Genomic DNA, 7,048 nt, shown 5'->3' with positions numbered 1-7,048 from the left:
TATTGCAACAGATTACACATCTGCTGTGTAGATTCTTCTTTATGGAGTAGATTGGAAGGGTAGGTTAGCAAAAGTAAACTTACCTTGTCTTCGTACCACATGCACATATTTGTCATATTCGAGAAGTCTTTGGCAGAAAATGAATGCATGGTGTATTCTTTTTGAACTTTCACCTTGATGAATTCTTCCAATTCCTTCTTCTTCTCCTTGCGAAGCTCCACAAATATGTCCACCTTTTTCGACGGCCCCTGAACTTCAACAACTATTACAGTGGGGGGAGTTATATTTTTTGCTGATTTCAAAACGGAGAGAATTTGTCTAATTTTTATTCTCTTCCTCCTGACCTCCACTTTAGGAGTGCATGGCTCCCTCACCTTGTTAGATGGTATGACACCCCTCCTGGATTTCAACTCCTCGGCAACTTCAGCAATAGCCTCTAGCTTGTGGAGGAGTTTATCCTTTCTGTCCTTGCATACTTTGCATTTGCAATAAGAACATGAGGGTAAGTAGGGGTGAGAGGGACCACTGTAAGGGTGGGAGGGACTGGGGTAGGGGTGAGAGGGAGGACCTGTGCAAGGGGTATTTTTAAACATATTTATTTTTTACTGAGCACCAACATGCTCATAATCACGACTTTCAGCAGAAGCAGAAGCAGAAGCAGGATGACTGTCACCATCACAAATAACTCCACCAGCAACACCCCCAGAAGAAGCACCCAAATTTGTTACAGTTTGAGTTAGGTCATGAAGAGCTTCAACATTAGACTGACCTTGCCTAACTGTTATGGATGTTGCTCCATCCAATTCCTTCTTTATTAACTCCACCGTTGGGTATTCTTTTGTATCAACAAGACCCAGAGTAAGAAAAGAAGTCATCCCCAGCTCATCAATGATAGGCACGATCCAAGGATGTACAACCTATAAAAAATAACAGGAGGAATTTAAATCATATAATAATAATTTGTAGTCATTTGGGTTACATAGGGCTCGGGTTATGTTAACACAACTAACTTATACAACGGATGATCTAGCTACCGCAACAGTTGATCTGTATGTTGAAATAGATTGATAATATATTGCATCAGAATACCTATATATTGCATAATTTACAGTAGATGGGTAATCTGTTGAGTAGGGTTCAGAGAATAGAGCAATATATGGTTAATCTGTTGCGAAATACAGATCGTCTGTTGAAATAAATTACCCATTGCACCAGTTGCAGTTGACGGGTAATCTCTTATAACAGATGGAACATCTGTTTCAATATCTTTCTTTAAGAAAAATTATTTTAGTTGAAAGAAGACGTACTGTATTATCCGAAGGGTTAAATAGATCAGCCTCGTTAATATTTTTTTTCTACTCTCTATTGCAGCCAACCACCTAAGGATCCTTAGATGAGAAACCTTATTCGGATAATCCGTGAAATGCTTTCGGAGGGAAGGAATGGCTTCACATCCCAAGCCTAAAAATTGTAAACAGGAAGCAAGCAAAAAAAAGGTTACAAGTATATTCAATATAAATTAATGAATGAGTAAAAATAGTGATCAATTTTACCATGAAAGCCTAAGAAAAGCCGTATAATGTGGTCGTCTTTGGCTTTAGCTCTTTTAGTAAATATTTGACAGTCAAGTAATAGCTATCGTATCCCTAGGGATAATCGTTGAATCTCCCAAAATCATCAGCAAGTGCCAACAAAACACATTCTATGACTTTCTTGACGTCTCTTGCCAATAAAATGGAATGGACAAACCAAACTAAGCACAATTTCTCCCTCTAGTGCTTTGGTATGTCTTTATTCTTGAGATCCGCTATCAAATCCTTCACTTTGTAGCTAGGTCCAACAATGCCCAACAACCCATCTTTTTTTACCTTGAGTTTGTTGGACCCTTTATGGGGTGGCTTCTTGATGACAAGTTCTTCTAGACGGTCGCATCTCAAGCCCATCACAATGGCAAACTCTTTCAATCCAAAACAAACCGGCATGCCATAGTAGTTGATCCAGACTTCATCCATCTTATTTCTGCCCTCCTTAGGACCTCCATCATCCCCCGCATACATGATTCTATGCTTGAGAAGGCCATATACCATGATCATTAGAAAATAGAGAGGGCGGGTCCTAGACAGCTCAACAAAGTGTGCAAAGCAGCTCTTCTTAAAAAGTCCATCTATGTTTTCCTCCTTCATAATACTCCTAAGTTCATCAAAAGGTTTCCCCAACTTACATTTATGTACAAGATCACCAAATACTGCATTAGGGTTATTCATCGGCATCGCAACTCGAAACTTGTCAATACTAATGGGTTTGACAGAATCATGCTGGAATTTTGATATTATTTCACGCCCATTGGTGAGGAGGAGTTATCACTTTCCTCGGCTTTATTTTCCCTGACTGAGATTGTTCTGGAAGTTCCTCCGAATCTATCTGTACTCTAGCCTTTTTTATTTGGTGATCGAAAGTTGATCCACTTTCTCCATTTTCTGTTTCTTTTCTTTTGGGAGACATCTTTTAACTACAAACAAAAGAAAAATAAAAAATACATTACATTTGATGTCTGTATAATTTTTTTAAAAAAGATGAGACAACTTTCAATAAATTATTCTTACCATATAACCAAAAATAATACTTCAACGGACAACCCATCAGTTGGAACAGATGGGGAACCCGAATCTATTTGAAAACCTATTTAATATCTCCCCACAGATATTCCACTTGTTGCAACAGGTGGAGAAATTTCAATAAATTATTCTCTGCCACATTACAAGAAAATACTCCAATGGATAACCTATCAGTTGGAACAGATGGGGAATCTGTTTGAAGACCTATTTAATATCTCCCAACAGATCTTCCACCCGTTGCAATAGATGGACCACCACTACCACAACCAATGCCACGACTCATGCCACTAAGACCACTACCAATGCCACCAATACCAACACCAAGACCACCGCCACCACCGCCAAAAAACACAAATACCAACACCACCACCAACAGCCACCAACAAAGCCATAAAAACCAAACAATAATACCACGACAGTCAACAAAACACTAAGAGAAAAACTAGGATTTTCTCGGGTGCTTTTTTAGCATCAAAACTCAAAATTGTTAACCAATTCTCGAAGATAATACAACTAAAAGTCTTATTTTTTATCATTAATTAAAAATCCCTATTTTTTAGAATAAAGAACAAATGTAGAACTTTTCTCAAACTTTGTTACATACGAAGATAGAGAAAACAACGGATACCAGCGGGAATGAAGTAAAAAAAATAGCTACATGTAGTTGTAAATGGGAATAAAATTGACCTATTTTGAAGGGTTGAGCAATATGTTGAGTAGCTGTTGTTTGTATTATTTATATTATTGAGAGGGAGAGGACACCTCGAGAGAGAGAGAGAGAGAAGAGCGAGAACTTAAGATTTGAAATAAAAAAAATTTCACGCAAATGGATGATTTATATGGGTTGATTTGTAATTTTGGAAAAGAATGACAAGTTTTGAAATTGCTAATTTGGTCCGAATAGATCTTAATTAATTTTAAAATTTTTAAAAGATATAGTTTTTAAAACACTGAGTTGATGAGAACTCATTTCTACTCAGAGTGATCGATCGACGACTCGGGTCAGGATGAACGCAATACCAGCGCCATGAAATTGCAAAGACTCCATTGGATTTGTAGTTGACCCTGCGAGCTCATTCATTTATCCCTATTCCACCTAAATCAACTTAGGTACTATCACTATCCTAACATTGAGTCGATGAGAACTCATTTCAACTTAAAGTGATCGATCGATGATTCGAGTCGGGATGAACGCAATACCAACGCCATGCAATTACAAAGACTCGATTAGATTTGTAGTTGACCCTGCGAGCTCATTCATTCATCCCTAGTTCCACCTAAATCAACTTAGGTACTATCACTATCCTAACATTGAGTTGATGAGAAATCATTTCAGCTCAGAGTGATCGATCGATGACTCGGGTCGGGATGAATGTAATACCAACGTCATTCAATAGCAAAGACTCAATTGGATTTATAGTTGACCCTGCGAGCTCACTCATTCATCCCTAGTTCTACCTAAATTAACTTAGGTACTATCACTATCCTAACATTGAGTTGATCAGAAATTATTTCAACTCAGAGTGATAGATCGATGACTTGGGTCAGGATGAACGCAATACCAACGCCATGCAATTGCGAAGAATTGATTAGATTTATAGTTGACTCTGCGAGCTCACTCATTCATCCCTAGTTCTACCTAAATCAAATTAGGTACTATCACTATCCTAACATTGAGTTGATGAGAACTCATTTCAACTCAGAGTGATCGATCGATGACTCGGGTCGGTATGAACGCAATACCAATGCCATGCAATTGCAAAAACTCGATTGGACTTGTAGTTGACTCTGCGAGCTCATTCATTCATCCCTAGTTCCACCAAAATCAATTGCTATAAAATCTATTGCAACAAACGACTAAGCTGTTGAAAATTTTCAAACAGGTACATATATGTTGCAATAGATGACATATCAGATTTAATTATCAAATAGATATTTGTATCTGTTGTGACAGATGACTGAGCTATTGGAAATTTTCAAAAAAATATTTATATCTGTTGTAACAAATGACATATCTGATTTTATTAATTATCAAACGAATATTTTTATTTGTTGTCACAGATGACTGAGCTTTTGGGATTTTTAAACAAATATTTATATCTGTTGTAACAGATGACTGAGTTGTTCAGATTTCTAAACAGATATTTATAAATGTTGCAACAGATGACATATCTGTTTGAAAATCTTTTTATCTCTTTTAATTTTAAAGAAAGAAGCTTCTGGTCCGAGTAGATAATATCAAATAGTCGTACTTACTACTAAAGGCGATAAAAAATATTTCTTGAATATCTCAAAAGTGAGTTCATTGAGCAGTTTTGTCTTGTCTTTTCAATGTCAGTAGTCTTAGTCTTCCTCGTGCCCCCCAAATTATTAATTAAATTAATAAATATTAATTAATGAATATTGAAAACCATCACGTCTACGTACACAATACATCTATAGAAATTATCTCATCTCTTCCTTCACCTGCAGTTTATTTTATTCAACTCTCATCTTTCTCTCTCTCCTCTTTAGGGTCACAACCTTTTTTCTCTCTTTTCTCTTCTCTTCTTATAAAGATCTTTTCGTATCTAAACCCATCCATATCTTTCCTCAACTTAAATTTCTATTTTGATCCCCTTTTTGATAGTAAGGTATGGTTCATTATTGCTCTTTGATTCTCGTCTTCTTCTTTGCATGTTATTTACATTTTTTTTTATTTAATTACTATTTACACATATCATATTTATTAAAATTTTTTTAAGGAACTTGTAAGTATTGAATAAATAATTTGAGAATTTTTATTACACTATGAGAAAAAAGTCATCTGTTGGGAGAAGTTTAAAAGCCTTGTTGGCAGTATCATTTTTTGTATGTATTTTGCTTGTTTCATTATTGTTGATGCAGTTATTGATGTTGTTGGTGGGGTTGGCGTTGTTGGAACTTGTAGTGTTGTTGATGGTTCTGGAACAAAGGATATTACTTCTTTGTTGTTGATGATGTTGTTGGAAAAAATGTTGTTTCTTTTTTTATTGATGTTTATGCTGTTGTTGATGTTGCAACAGATGGAGAAACTGTTGGCACAAATAAAACCACCAGAAAGGCTGGTTTGATGTATTCCATCAGACTCCACATCTGTTGCAACAGACTCTACATCTGTTGCAACAGACTCCATATCTGTTGCAACAGACTCCACATTTATTGCAACAAACTCCACATCTATTGCAACAGACTCCACATCTGTTGTAATAGATTCTACATCTGGTACAACAGATGAACAATGTTCTTTTTGTGATATCAATTTTTTTCCTCTTCTTAGTAGATATAAGGAACTGAAGATCAACTTTTGACGGACTATAGCAAGAGGCTGTAGTAAAGATGCGATCGGAGGAATAAACTGCTTGTAGATAAAACCACTTCATATGTAGGAGGTATGAATTACTGATAATGTTATCGTGGAAACACTCATAGAGTGCACTGATTTTGTGAATGATGTTTTTACTGATTAGTCATAGATCGTTCAAACAAAATATTTGCAATTTTACAGTTAAGTTTGGTAGGGCTGAACTGATAAGGCTGAGGGATGGTTCTGATAGCCTGTTAAGATTTAATGTCGGTTGTTGCTCATGTTTATTTGTCAAGCACTGTGAAGGGATCTAATTTTTATGTCATTGTAAAGAGATTCAATAGCGATTGGACTAACTTTTAGGGTGCATTGGACCCTTAGAGGGCCTTCAAAGCTTCGCACTGCATCTAATAAGAACGAAAAACCAATATATTTAGTGCCCTGGCCAAAATTTATATGGATGGGTTGCTCGCTTGGGGTGATGATTTTATGCCAGAATGTGCGGTAGGAGAACGCTTTCGAAGAAAAATGGGTGGTTGATGGAAGACTATATCATCTGAGAGCTAATTGAAGAAGAGACATAGGATAGAAAGTAACTTCTAACGAATCTGACTGGTGGAATTATCTTAATAAAAACGAGATCTGAATCAAGTGCAAATATGAAAGTGTATCCGATAATGTAATTTCATCTGTTGTTTATCTGAAAAAAAACAATGTAGATGGACACTTTGCTAGGGAGCTGCATGGTCAGGATTATCACCTAGATATAAAATAGGATATGACCAACAAAGAAGCCTCACAGGCATCGAGGGTAGAAATAATGTACAACAAGTCTAGAAAACTTATGCCAACAGCTACTGTAGTTAAAATAAGGAAACTAAGTGAAGGCGGCAAATTTTTAAATTTTAAATTTCATCCCATGCTTCTTGTTTGTGTTTCCGATCAGGTCCACTATCGTTGACCTGATCGGAACCACAAACGAGATTAAAAGTCAAATAGAGTATCATTGCTTTCTTAGCAATATGGTTATAATTGATTGTGTTTTCTTGCCTTGACATGCTTTCAATATTCCTTCGAGAAGATCAGATGCTTGCTGTAGTATGTGAAT

The sequence above is a fragment of the Capsicum annuum genome, chromosome 11, assembly GCF_002878395.1.
Source record: "Capsicum annuum cultivar UCD-10X-F1 chromosome 11, UCD10Xv1.1, whole genome shotgun sequence".
Lineage (NCBI taxonomy): Eukaryota > Viridiplantae > Streptophyta > Magnoliopsida > Solanales > Solanaceae > Capsicum > Capsicum annuum.
The sequence above is the reverse complement of the archived record's forward strand: the minus strand, read 5'-3'. Positions refer to the sequence as shown.